The sequence below is a fragment of the Rana temporaria genome, chromosome 3, assembly GCF_905171775.1.
Source record: "Rana temporaria chromosome 3, aRanTem1.1, whole genome shotgun sequence".
In the NCBI taxonomy this organism is placed as follows: Eukaryota; Metazoa; Chordata; class Amphibia; order Anura; family Ranidae; genus Rana; species Rana temporaria.
Window position 1 is genome coordinate 478851134 of NC_053491.1, and position 15096 is coordinate 478866229.

General features: G+C 45.0%; 1 pseudogene; it reads left to right on the forward strand.

Moving 5' to 3' along the window:
- The first annotated feature begins 6724 nt into the window (after positions 1-6724).
- LOC120930775 lies at positions 6725-7675 on the forward strand (annotated as a pseudogene).
- Positions 7676-15096: the final 7421 nt, after the last annotated feature.

Here is a 15096-nt window from a genome sequence, read left to right on the forward strand (position 1 = left end):
ACCTATAATTTATTAGTTAGTAATAGTTAAGTTAAGTTAAGTTATTATATGTTAGTTATTATTTCAGATTTTCCCAAATTTTCGGGTTTTTGGATTTCCAAATTTCCAAATTTGAATTTACGAAATTTTCAAATATTTGAATTTACAAATATTCAGGAAAAATGTGTTAAATTGGTTTTTGTTAATTCGGATATTTCCGAATTAACAAATTTGTTGAAATTTGTTAAAAGAATAATTCAGAACAAAATAAATTGAATATGTCTAGTGGGGACATTAGAGTGTAAGCTCCTTTTCGGTTTGGACTGGCTCTGTGTTCTCTGTACATCACTGCGGTATATGTCAGAACTATATAAATGTATAATAATAATAATAGTATGTGACTGTGGGGGGACATTAGAATGTAAGCTCTTCTGGTGCACAGAACTATGTGATTGGGCTCTTTGCATGTAAAGTTTTGCAGATTTTTTTTGTGTAATATTAATAACACGGAGCATGAAGGGGGAGAGCAGAACCGAGGAGGACAGCAGTGGCACGGAGGGGGAGAGCAGAATGGCAGCGGCATGGAGAGGGGACACGGAGCATGGAGGGGAGAGCAGAACCGTGGAGGACAGCAGCGGCACGGAGGGGGAGAGCAGAACAGCAGCGGCACGGAGGGGGGACACGGAGCTTGGAGGGGGAGAGCAGAACCGAGGAGGACAGCAGCGGCACAGCGGGGGAGAGCAGAATGGCAGCGGCACGGAGGGGGGACATGGAGCATGGAGGGGGAGAGCAGAACCGAGGAGGACAGCAGCGGCACAGAGGGGGAGAGCAGAACGGCAGCGGCATGGAGGGGGGACACGGAGGATGGAGGGGGAGAGCAGAACCGAGGTGGACAGCAGCGGCACAGAGGGGGAGAGCAGAACGGCAGCGGCACGGAGGGGGGACAAGGAGCATGGAGGGGGAGAGCAGAACGGCAGCGGAACAGAGGGGGGACACAGGAGCATGGAGGGAGAGAGCAGAATGGCAGCGGCACGGAGGGGGGACACGGAGCATGGAGGGGGAGAGCAGAACCGAGGAGGACAGCAGCGGCACAGAGGGGAGAGCAGAACGGCAGCAGCATTTGAAGGGGGGACACGGAGCATGGAGGGGGAGTGCAGAACCGAGGAGGACAGCAGCGGCACAGAGGGGGAGAGCAGAACGGCAGCGGCACAGAGGGGGGACACGGAGCATGGAGGGAGACAGCAGAATGGCAGCGGCACTGAGGGGGACACGGAGCATGGAGGGGGAGAGCAGAACGGCAGCGGCACGGAGGGGGGACACAGGAGCATGGAGGGGGAGAGCAGAACCGAGGAGGACAGCAGTGGCACAGAGGGGGAGAGCAGAACAGCAGCGGCATGGAGGGGGGACACGGAGGATGGAGGGGGAGAGCAGAACCTAGGTGGACAGCAGCGGCACAGAGGGGGAGAGCATAACGGCAGCGGCACGGAGGGGGGACAAGGCGCATGGAGGGGGAGAGCAGAACGGCAGCGGAACGGAGGGGGGGACACAGGAGCATGGACTGAGAGAGCAGAATGGCAGCGGCACGGAGGGGGGACACGGAGCATGGAGGGGGGGAGCAGAACCGAGGAGGACAGCAGCGGCACAGAGGGGGAGAGCAGAACGGCAGCGGCATTTAAAGGGGGGACACGGAGCATGGAGGGGGAGTGCAGAACCGAGGAGGACAGCAGCGGCACAGAGGGGGAGAGCAGAACGGCAGCGGCACAGAGGGGGGACACGGAGCATGGAGGGAGACAGCAGAATGGCAGCGGCACTGAGGGGGGACACGGAGCATGGAGGGGGAGAGCAGAACGGCAGCGGCACGGAGGGGGGACACAGGAGCATGGAGGGAGAGAGCAGAACCGATGAGGGAACTGGAGGAGGATACAGGGAAAGTCAGGTATCGGGTAAAGTATGGCAGCATTTTCCCCTGAATGCTTGGTATTGGTCCCGATACCAATACTAGTATCGATATCGGGACAACCCTAGTATAAAGTTATAAAAATGGGTTTACAACCACTTTAAATTACAAACTATACTTAATGGTAGTTTTAGAATACCTGACCATGCCACCTACAGTATATAAGCTGCATGGACATGCCACAGGTATTTATATAGATTGTCCCCTTTGCGATTTTAATATCCTTCAGAGAGAAGGTCCAACCTGGAGGGCCGTACCCACGGCTGGGCACTTAAAGAGGACGTACAGGTACGTGCTTGTGCCCAGCCGTGCCATTCAGCCGACATATATGTGCAGGAGGCGGTCCTTAAGTAGTTAAAGGAGAATTAACTAAAAAAAAGCTTAATTAAATCCACAAGTGCTTTTTTTTACCACTACTATTTCTTTATATTGGCTTTTAAAATGTACAAATGCAGCAATTTAGAAATTGTATGAAAGGTTTAGCACTGAGAAACGCTATTTGAAAGATAAAAAGTGCAATTTATATACATCTATATAGATAAGACCAAAATGAGGGAAAAATTAGGAGAAATGAGGGACATTGCTCCAAATCAGGGACAGTCCCTGAAAATCAGGAACAGTTGGGAGCTATGCAGAAAGGATTCTATTGTCCTCAACCTGTACAAAGTTCTCTAATTTTAGAGTATACAATCTCAATTCCCTCAATCCAATCCCAGTTACTCCAAAAGTAAAAACAACAAAAAGAACACTCCCTAGACTGGTTATTGAGGAAAGGAGTGACTGTGATCGCCGTGCCTGGCTGCTGGGCAATCTACTGGGGAAGAACCTGGGAACATTTCCAGTGGCTCCTTTGGGGGTAGCACTACAGACCTAATGAAAAACATTTAAAAACAGATTTCTAGTACTCCCTAAATTACATATATATATTGTACATTCGCATCAGTCCCTGCCCTCAAGGAACTTCCAATCTAAGGTCTTTAATTCACATTCTTACATACACATACTAATGCCAATTAAGACAGAAGCCAATTAACCTACCAGAATGTCTTTGTAGTGGGGGAGGGAAACCCACACAGGCACAAGGAGAACATACTGCATGCATATACCAGTACCATGGTTGGGATTCAAACCGACGATCCTAGTGCTAACCACTTAGCCACAACTTTTAGCCAACAGGTTCATCACCAGATATAAGAAACAATCTATAATGCAGTGCACAGCCTTTGCCTCAGGTCATAGCGATAGCCAATAATTTGAAAGTTTTGAGTTATCTCTCCACTGGACTGCAGAGTGTAATGCCGCGTACACACGCTCTGAATTTACGACAACAAATGTTCGATGGGAGCTTTTGGTCAGAAATTCCGACTGTGTGTAGGCCCCATCGGACATTTGTTGTCGAAAATTTGCGACAACAAAAATTTGAGAGCTGGTTCTCAAATTTTCCGACAACAAAATACGTTCTCGTAAATTCTGATCATGTTTGGACAATTCCAACGCACAAAATTCCACGCATGCTCTGAATAAAGTACGAAACGGAAGCGATCGGCCTGGTAAAACTAGCGTTCGTAAGGCCTCATTCGCACTACGGGCCGTTCGGGTCCGTCTGTCACGGACCTGAACGGCCGCTCCATGCATCGCTATGGAGCGTCGGATGTCAGCGGAGACATGTCCGCTGACATCCGACCCAATCCGATCCGCTAAAAACAGACGTATGGGGGCCAAATCCCCATCCGTCCATGCGGATCGGATCGGGTAAGATCTGATGAAAACGGACAAGCTGTCCGTTTTCATCAGATCGCTCCATAGGAGGACAGCGGTGCCCGACAAGCCCCTCCCCGCTCAGTGAGCAGAGAGGAGCTTGTCATCCGTCGGCTCAGCGGAGATCTGTGGACAGATCTCCCGCTGAGCTGACGGGAGCAGGCGGACTCCGTAGCGACGGAGTCCACCTGTGTGAATGAGGCCTAATGGAGATAGCACATTCACCACGCTGTAATGGACTGAAAAGCATGAGGCTGAAAAGCGTGAATTGTCTCTCACCAAACATCTACTAACATGACTGGTATTGAACTTCCCTTTTCTAGTGCCGTTGTATGTGTTGTACGTCACCGCGTTCTTGACGTTCGGAATTTCCAACAACATTTGTGTGACCGTGTGTATGCAAGATAAGTTTGAGCCAACATCCATCGGAAATGTATCCATGGTTCTGTTGTCGAAATGTCCGATTGTCTGTACACGGCATTAGTGTCCCTCTTCTGGTAACATGGATACTTTCCATAGGGTCCATTGGTGGTATCCTCACAGGGTCCTGAAGACTCCAGTTGTGGAATTAAGACATCAAGATAGGTGGTGGATCGTCAGTCTTCACTTCTGGTAGAGTCTCCATAAAGGGTCGACAGACTCAGATAAGTTAAAACAAGTATTAGAGGATTTTTTTAAGTGAATTAATAAGAACATGGTAGGTGAGAGTTCAAAATTTGCCCAGAGATGTTTTTTTTTTTTCAACATTACTGAATGATGTGAGCAAAGGAAGCGGGTTGAGGGGCGGTTACATTTTTCCAGGAGACAGGCATTCATTTTTATGAGAACTGCAATTGTTCCTGATAGTCTAAAAGATATTGCTTACAATATCTTATTTCCACTGGAGCAAAAGAGATTGTAGCGGTGCTAGGAACATATAATCAATATAGACAATATCCATAAAAATAAAATATTTATTTTATTGACACATATATATACAAAAAGGATTTATATTAAAAATAAATATGAGAGCAGATATTGAGGATCCTGGGTCGCTGGTTTCCCAAATCTCATAAAGTGGTGGTCACAAGAGAATGTCCCATCCCTACATGTTTCGCCATCTCAGGCTTCCTCAGGGGATTTAATCTGGGACCACCAGTCCATAACCCAGCTCTAGCATAGAATATAAAGACACATTGACTACGATAGAAACTACGGTACATTTCATATAGAGACATAACCAAAGCAACTTTTTAATTAATGTATATGTCCTGCCATGGCTTGTGAAAGAAAACATCAGATACCCAACTTTACCCAGCCCAGACAAGGTGGAGTTGCATGCGATACCCCACAAAGTATGTAAAACGATCCAGAAATCAGGGTAGAGTGAAAAGTTGCGTACTTTCCTAGAATCACTCGGATCCTCTCTAATCTTTGATCTTATTTCCACAGTATTACACTTGAGAAGTAGGCTACACGATCCTGGTCATATCCTCACTAACCATAACATAGGTTCTTGCTTTTAATTTTGAGTTCACATGGTGATTTTTTTCTATTTTGACAGAATATTGTGAGGGGTTTTGTAACGGTATGGCCCAGAGGCTCTTGAAGGGTGTGGGGTACTCCTGGTTCAGCTTCACCAATGACTCTTGGGTCTAGGGCAGGGGTGGCCAACCAGTGGCCCGCGGAGCCCTCTTATGTGGCACGCGACCTCCTGCTCTGGAATGGTGGGTTGGCAAGCCCAGATAGCAGGTTGCGACCCGCCATACCACAGCATCAGTGTTTTAAATAAAGCTGGTGGTAGAGGAAGAAAGCGGCTGCGGAGCAGAGCCCCATAAGCCGATGCTTCCTCTACAGTGTCGGCTTTTGCCACATGTGGGGTCTATGGCAAAGTTCAGCTAACCCGCAGGATAGACACAGGTGCACTACGTTGCACCCGCAGTGTGGGTAAACCGCAGCACATCAGTGTGAAAGCAGTCTTAGGCCCATTTTCACATGACCAGCCCAACCAAATGGGACCCTCAATTCACCACTACAGAGCTACAGATGTCCGTTTACCTCCAATCCGAAAAACAGAAGGGAATTCGTCCCTTTCCATCTGGGCGGATCGGAGGGCCTACAGGGTATCCGTGATCTGTCATCCGGCAGTTCCGCTCATTGTGGCCCTCGACTGGTTACCAAGTTGCTTAAGTGGCCCTCGCTCTTCAAAAGGTTGGGCACCCCTGGTCTAGGGTCATCCTATGTCCACTAGGGGCATAGGATGACTGAGAAAGGATATCTTGAATTACATAAGATGGGACAGTAATGATAATTCACAATGTATTGCAGGATATCTTGAAATATTACAGGTGGTTAATTCTGAACACAACCGGTCAATAATAGTGTGATTCATTCAATGTGGGGACACATACTGTTAAGATGTTAATTTATGTTAATCACCTCCAGCTACCTGGCTGTAGTGATAAAGCTTGCTGTGATTGCATTCTATTGTCTGTTGTGTTAATTAAGTCTGGCTCCTAAGATATTTCATTGTGCTATGCTAATTGACACTGTATTGTGTGAAAGTCTATTGATGATAATATGTGATGTGAATTAGCACAATCTAAAGGTCAGATGTCCGACTTGTGTTTACTAAAGGAATGTGGATTGTATAGAAGGTGAGAAAAGCTTATCGCGGAGTCACAATGTCTGGGTAAATGATTATAATTAACTCATGTAAATTCGGTGCCAGAAAGTCTGACTAAAAATGTGTATTGAGTTCCTTGTGTAATGTTGTGGGTGGAGATGATTCATTGTTCACTTGGTTACTGACTGTATAAAAAGAACCTGAGTTTGTCATTAAAATCTATTCGTTTGGAACCAGAGAACAGAGCTGTGTGTGTCTCGTTTTCTGGGGGAAATCCAATGGGTCCTGTCTGCTGGATTGTGGAGTGTCGGAAGCTGTCGTGGGTTGGTGGAATGGAATATCGTAACGGCGTTAACCCCTGACCGTTATACAGGTTTTATTTTAAAAAAATCAAGAGATGTTTAATTCCATCATTACACAAAGAAATGTCATTGGGTCATCAAAACAGGACACAAGTGACCATGTTTGAGTTTTCTGGACTATCCGATGATAAAAAACTTACCAAATTTCTCTTCATTTTCTTTTTATTGGTGTACATGATGACCATTGTGGGAAACTTGTCTATTATAGCCCTTGTCTATGCCTTCTCCAGCCTTCACACCCCAATGTACTTCTTCCTGAGTAGCCTCTCTTTAGTAGACATGTTTTACTCCTCAGTTATTACTCCAAATATGTTGATTAACTTCCTTTCCACTAAGAAGTCTATTTAATTTGTTGGTTGCGCCCTTCAGCTTTATTTATTTTGTGCATTCGCAAGCACTGAGACCCTTCTCCTCTCTACCATGTCGTATGACCGTTATGTGGCTATCTGCCACCCTCTCCATTACGCACTAATAATAACCAAGAAGAAATGTTTTTGTTTGGTACTTTATTCTTCCTTAATTTGTTTCTTGCAGTCAATTGCACATACCAGTTGTGTGTTTAGTCTTCCATTCTGTGGATCAAACCTTATTGACCATTTCTACTGTGACATCCCACCACTGCTGAAACTATCCTGCTCCAGCACTTTCCATTGCTATCTGGTAACTGGCACCCTTGTAATAGCCTATGGAGTATATACATTTGTGTCAATCTTCCTGTCATACACTTTTATATTTCTTTTAATTTTTAAGATGAAATCCACTAAGGGCAGACAGAAGGCCTTCAGTACATGCACCTCACATATTATTACTGTCTCCATTTTCTTCACAGCTGTTTTCTTCACCTATCTTCATCCTCATTCAGGGGTCTTAAAAATACAAGACAAAGTGACCTCTGTCTTCTTTACAGTAGTTACTCCAATGCTGAATCCGCTTATCTACAGCCTAAGGAACCAAGAGGTGAAGAAATTCCTTGCCCAAGCAAAGCAAAAAATCATGCTTAGATTTATAGTATAGCATAGAATAGCATAGAATTATGCTTTCTAAAATTCCTGCATTTATTGCTGTAAACTATATCTTTATAAACAACAAGTATCAAAACATATTTTTTTTGCAGTTTAAAACCATTTTGACAACTGTCATTTGGTCAAATTAGACCTCATCCACTCTCTGCCTAACTGACGATCAATGGCGACTGGTGATCAAAATTTTTGTCATCAATTGTCACCACTGTGCCATGCCATCAAACGCAGCCACTGTGCCATCAATTGTCACCACTGTGCCATGCCATCAAACGCAGCCACTGTGCCATCAATTGTCACCACTGTGCCATGCCATCAAATGCAGCCACTGTGCCATCAATTGTCACCACTGTGCCATGCCATCAAATGCAGTCACTGTTCCATGCCATCAAACGCAGCCACTGTGGCATCAATTATCACCACTGTGCCATGCCATCAAATGCAGTCACTGTGCCATCAATTTGCACCACTGTGCCATGCCATAAAACGCAGTCAATGTGCCATGCCATCAAACACAGCTACTGTGCCATGCCATCAAACACAGCCACTGTGCCATTACATCAAACGCAGTCACTGTGCCATGCCATCAAAAACAGCCACTGTGCCATCAATTGTCACCACTGTGCCATGCCATCAAACGCAGCCACTGTGCCCCTCAATTTTTGCCACAGTGCCCTTTAATTGTCGCCACTGTGCCCATTGTTGCCACTGTGCATGTCACTGTGCCCTTTAATTCTTGCCACTGTGCCCATTGTCACCACTGTGCCAATTTTTGCCACCGTGCATGTCACTGTGCCTTTTAATTGTTGCCACTGTGCCCATTGTCACCACTGTGCCCATTTTTGCCACTGTGCATGTCACTGTGCCCTTTAACTGTTGCCACTTTGCCCATTGTCACCACTGTGCCCTTTTTCGCCACTGTGCCCTTTGTCACCACTGTACCCATTGATGCCACTGTGCCCTTTGTCGCCTCTGTGCCCATTGTCGCCGATGTGCCCTGTAAAATGCACTTACCTTACTCCTTCCACATCCCTCGATGTCTTCTCCCGCCTTGGTGACGCTTCAGCCAATCAGGTTACCGATAACCAGAATCGGGGAACCTGATACGTTCCGAGGATAAGACATCCGGGAGACGAGGGCTGTACTCGGAAAGCCTATCAGAGTCAATGGCTCTATGGGCCCGGGCGCCCCCTATGGATGGGCCTCCACTGCTGACAAATAAAGGAAACCACCATAATCCCCTTCCCCAACTTATTAAACCAGCGTTTCTCAGCCATCATTCTGTGGAACATTATTGCCGCGTACACACAATGACATTTTTAACCACTTGCTTACTGGGCACATAAACCCCCTTCGTTCCCAGGCGAAATCTCAGCGTCCGGCACTGCGTCGCTTTAACTGACAATTGCGCGGTCGTGCGACGTGGCTCCCAAACAAAATTGGCGTCCTTTTTTCCCCACAAATAGAGCTTTCTTTTGGTGGTATTTGATCACCTCTGCGGTTTTTATTTTTTGCGCTATAAACAAAAAAAGAGCAACAATTTAAAAAATATATATTTTTTTTTTACTTGTTGCTATAATAAATATCCCAATTTTTTTTTTAAAAAACTATTTTTTTTCTCAGTTAAGGCCGATACGTATTTTTCGACGTATTTTTGTAAAAAAAAAAAAAAAATCGCAAGAAGCGACTGGTTTGCGCAAAAGTTATAGCGCCTACAAAATGGGAAACAGAATTATGATTTTTTTTATTATTTTTTTTTTTACTAGTAATGGCGGCGATCTGCGATTTTTATTGGGACTGGGATATTGCGGCGGACGTATCGGACACTTTTGACACAAATTTGGCGCCATTCACATTTATACAGCGATCAGTGCTATAAAAATGCACGAATTACTGTATAAATGTGACTGGCAGTGAAGGGGTTAACACTAGGGGGTGAGGAAGGGGTTAACTGTGTAGCCTGGGTGTGTTATAACTGTGTGGGGGGAGGGGGGTGACTGGGGGAGGGGACCGATGCTGTGTCTCTATGTACAAGAGACACAGATCGGTCTCCTCTCTCCCTGACAGGACGTGGAGCTCTGTGTTTACACACAGAGCTCCACGTCCCTGCTGTCACCTGCCGTGTCACCGACGATCGCGTGTACCCGGCGGACATCGCGGCCGCCAGGAACACGCATCGGGTCTTCGGCGATGCGCCGGGACAGTTTTTACCCGCCGCGCGCCACCCAGTGGCGCGCGCGGGTAATGCACATAAAAGGCCGTGTTTAAACGGCCACTTGGCACTTGAGAGCCGCGCTGCGGACGTATTTCGTCTATAACGCGGATCTCAAGTGGTTAATGGTCTAGAAAAAACAACGTTTTTTTCAACCCGATCGTTAAAACGGCCTTGCCTACACACAATCGTGAAAAAAAATGCTCTAGCAAAGCGTGGTGACGTACAACACGTACGACGGCACTATAAAGGGGAAGTTCCATTCGGGGCTGCTTTTGCTGATTTCGTGTTAGTAAAAGACGATTTGCGCTTTTCAGTCTGTTACAACGTGATGAATGTGCTTACTCCATTACGAACGCTAGTTTTACCAGAACGAGCGCTCCCGTCTCATAACTTTTTCACGTTTTTTTTCACGTCGTTAAAGCCCACACACGACCATTTTTAACGGTGAAAAATTAGAGCATGTTCTAAATTTTTAATGCCCATTTTTTACATCGTGAAAAATGCTCTGGAGCCCACACACAATCGTTTTTAATGACATGAAAAATGGTCGTGTGTACGCGGCATCAGAGCTGTGGTTCTCAACCTGGGGGTTGGGACCCTCTCGGGGGTCGAATGATGATTTTCACAGCCGCTCAGTAGGGCAGTCTCTGAAGCCTGTGGCTGCCCAGCTGGGCTGTTCCTTGAGCCTGTGGCCGCCCAGCTGGGCTGTTTCTGGAGCATGTGGCTGCTCACTCAGCCTTTTTGCAGCCGCCATTCAGTTCACGGCATGGCTGGGGGACAGAGACTAGAGGACAGCTGACTGGTGAGGAATGTGAAGTGGGAGGGGCTGGAGGAGACCCTATCTTCTGATTTCAGCATAGGTGTCACTGCTATGAGACACCACAAAGTCGGAGACACAGTGAGTAACACTACCTGAGATTAGAGTTGCCATTAAAAGTCCCCACTACAGTTCTCAGATCAGCAGATGATCAAGAGCACCCAAGTTGGCTGATCAGAACTCCTCCCAGCACTGCCACTCATCCCAACGTCCCGCCTCTAAAAATAGAGAAGGTAGAGGAAAAGAGAGGGAGGAACAAAGAAAAAAGAAGAGAAAGAATAAGAGAAAATAAAGAAAAAAAGACGGCTAGAGAGAGGGATGGAGAAAAAAACAAACAAGAAATTAGCTTAGAGAGAGATAAAGGGGAAAGAAAGGAGAACAAAGAGAAAGAGTGGTATATCCTAAAATGTACCATAAGGGGTTTTAATACGGTACGAGTGGAGGGGACTCAGGGAGCGTTAAATGTCTGTGGGTTTGGGGCACAAATTACTTGTCTTGCCTTGGGTACTGACAACCCACACTATTAAAATAATTTTACTGGGAATCCAGACACTACTGTATATATAGAGGTAAAGATACGGCTTCAGCCTAAACTCTTCCTGGCTATGCTCCCTTGACATTTTCGCCATGCCTACAGAGTTATGATTGAACCTCCTAGACGGGGCAAAACATATCAGATTCAGAGGAGCATAACCAGGAGGAGTTCAGGCTGAAGCCATTTTTTTATCTCTTCATATAGCAGCTGGGTTCCTGTGTACAATATCTCCACCTTCTGTTTTTCTAAAATACAAACTTTACTTACGATAAAGATCTAGCAATGAGTGCTTCTTTCTTTTCTGTCCCATCACTTAGAAGACAATTTGGGTTAAAAAAATAAATGGCAGTGATGTTTCACAGCCTAGAAAAATTTATAAAAAAAGAGATCACAGCGGTACGCTCTGACATGTCTCACTTACTAGAGAGGGTGGAGGTAACGGAGAAGAGACAGGATTCACAGGTAGCAGCCATTAAAGAATTACTTCTGTTTTCCAATCTGTTTCTGCCAGTCTAAATGTGCTTACGCTCAGGGCCGTCTTTAATATGGTTTGGGCCCTGGGCAAACATTTTTTTTGGGCCCCCCTCCAGCTTATTTTGGGCCTGGCTGGTTCACATGTATGTTTTGGCGGTCCTCATTTGTGCAGTTACAGCAGTCCATTGATTTGAATGGGCTGCCATGCCTTTGTTTCCTGCAGAAAAAAGGTGCATTCAGCATTTTAAAAATACAGTTGCCTTGAAATCCATTCTGCTTTTGCCCCATGCTACTTACCTGTGGTTCTTGCACACAAACGCACTGTGTTTTTAAATTGTGACCTAAACGTCTAAAAATGCAGCAAGTTTGACAGTGCGGGAACTGCAGATAAGTCACAGCAGACAGCAGAATGGACAGACAGTGCTGTATTTCAGTGCTTGATGGGCATAGGCTTGCCGTGTGCGCAGCCTATTACATGTGGCATGTGCTTTTCTTTGCAGGAAACGCAGGCATGGCAGCCCATTCAAATGAATGGGCTGCTGTGCCTGCGCAAATGTGGGCCGCCAAAACACATACATGTGAACCAGCCAGGCCCAAAATAAGCCCATCAAGCAGTTAAATACAGACAGTAATGCCATGTGCTCCGAGGCCTTACTCAGACTGGACTGCAGGTCTGGTCTGTGATTTAAAGAGTTCCTCTATTTTACACATGGCATGGCATGGGGTCCAATGGTGCTAAAGCAGAATGGACAGACGGTGCTGTGACCCCCATGCCATGCCATGTGTAAAATAGAGGAACTTTTTAAAACACTGACCAGACCTGCAGTGAATCATCAAATATTATAAAGACTTTGGGCACACTCTGCAGAAAACTTCTATTTAAAATATATTAGGGCTGTGCGTTAAACGCGATTTTAACGGCGTTAACGCAAACCCATGTTAACGCCGTCAATATTTTTATCGCGCGATTAACGCAGGAGCCCTCGGCGTGGACATGCAGAGTGTGCAGCGGCGCGGCGCGGCTTACCTTCTCGCTGGATTCACAGGCAAGTTACTCACCTTGTCCCTGGATCCAGCGATGCCACCCCGCTGTGTGATCGAGCGGGTCCTCCTTGCTTGGCGGGTCCTCCTCGCTTGGCGGGTCCTCCTCGCTCGGCGGGTCCTCCTCGCTCGATTCACAGTGCCTGTGTGCCGCCGAGCTCCGTTCCCTGCGACGTTACGACGCACGGGAGCGGAGAACGGCGCCAAATTTAAAAAAGTAAACAAACACAATACACACAGTATACTGTAATCTTATAGATTACAGTACTGTATGTAAAAAATACACACCCCCCTTGTCCCTAGTGGTCTGCCCAGTGCCCTACATGTTCTTTTATAAAATAAAAACTATTCTTTCTGCCTGAAAAACTGTAGATTGTCCAAAAGTGTCCCTTTATGTCAAAAATGGTTTTAGATCAGCTAGAAAACAGCGATAATAAATTATAATCACTTGCAGAATTGTGCGATATTTGTGGGGAAATTCGTCATAAATTAGAGCGATTAATCGTGAGTTAACTATGACATTAATGCGATTAATCGCGATTAAAAATTTTAATCGTTTGACAGCACTACAATATATATTAGCAAACAGTGACATACCTTGAGGAGCAGGACATGAAGAAGTCAGCCTCGGGAAGAGCAAACTGGGGATGTTATAAAATCACATTATAATTCACTTTTATATACAAGCAGCACCCAGTGGCAGGAAGGGAGAAGTGCACGTCTAAAGGGAAGCCAGGGGTGCTGTACATTTTAAAACACTGGGAAGGGAAGCAGTCTGTCACTGGCTGCATGCCGCTGATGATTTTCAGCCTGATTTGTGGGCAGCACAGGGGCTTAACGGGCGGCAGGAATTATGGGGCCACTTACACAGCTTCAGGCATGGGCCCCCTGGAGCAGAGAACCAGAGGGGGGGGTGCTGCCGCCTGAAATTGAGAAGCAGGGGGGGGGGGGCTGCCGCAAATTTAGAAGCGGGGGGCCCTTTACAAAAAAGAAATAAAAAATAAAGAAAAATATATATAAAAAAAGGGGTGTAGCCATCCGGGGCCCTGGGGACCTCTGAGCCCTTTAATAAAAAGAAAAAAAGAAATAAAAAATATATATATATTTTTTTTAAAAAGGGAGTTGCCATCTGGGGCCCTAGGGACCTCTGGGCCCTTTAATAATTTTTTTTTTATAAAAATAAATTACAAAAAAAGGGGGTTGCCATCCGGGACCTCTGGGCCCTTTAATGAAAAATAAAAACAATATATATAAAAAAGAAACATTTATAAAAAAGGGGGGGTTGCCATCCAGGGCCCTGGGGACCTCTGGGCCCTTTAATAAAAAAAATATAACAAAAATAAACATTTATAAAAAAAATAAAAAAGGGAGTTTGCCACATGGGGCCCTGGGGACCTCTGAGACCTTTAATAAAAAAAACAAAAAAAATATTTATATATATTAAAATAAAAAGAAAAAAAAGAAATAAAATAATATGAAAAAAAATATATAAAAAAGGAGGGTTGCCATCCGGGGCCCTGGGGACCTCTGGGTCCTTTGATAATAATAATAATAATAATAATAATAATAATAATAATAATAATAATAATGATATATATATTATAATATATATATAAAAAATAAAAGAAATAAAGAAATATATAAAAAAATATTTTTTATATAAAAAAAGGGGGGTTTTCATCTGGGGCCCTGGGGAACTACGAGCCCCTGGGGACCCCCAGACCTCTAAAAAAAATTGGCCCTTTAATAAAAAATAAAATAAAAATATATTAAAAAAATATATTTTTTTTATTTAAAAGTAATAAAAAAAAGGGGGGTTGCCATCTGGGGCCCTGGGGGCCTCTGGGACCCCTAAAAAAAATTGTCCCTTTAATTAAAAAACCTCTAAAAAAAATTGTCCCTTTAATAAAAAATAAAATAAAAATATATAAAAAAAAAATATTTTTTTTAATTTAAAAATAAATAAAAAAAGTGGGGTTGCCATCTGGGGCCCTGGGGACCTCCGGACCCCTAAAAAAAATGTTTTTTTTTTTGTTTTGTTTTTAAGGGGGTTGCTTTGGGCCCCCAACAGTGACATGGCCCTGGGCAGCTGCCCCATTTGCCCTGTGGTAAAGACAGCCCTGCTTACGCTCTTTGTATAAGATGGAAGATTTAGAAAATAGGAATCCGAGAAATAATCTGTGAATTTGGGGGTTACCAGAGGCAACCAAAGATGGTGACCTAGAAGCAACAATTCACAGTATCCAGAACACTATCTTAGGTAAAATGGCAATTGATCCTCTGTGATTTGATCGTGTCCACCACCGAGCACTGCGCCCATGTAATATCTATGCG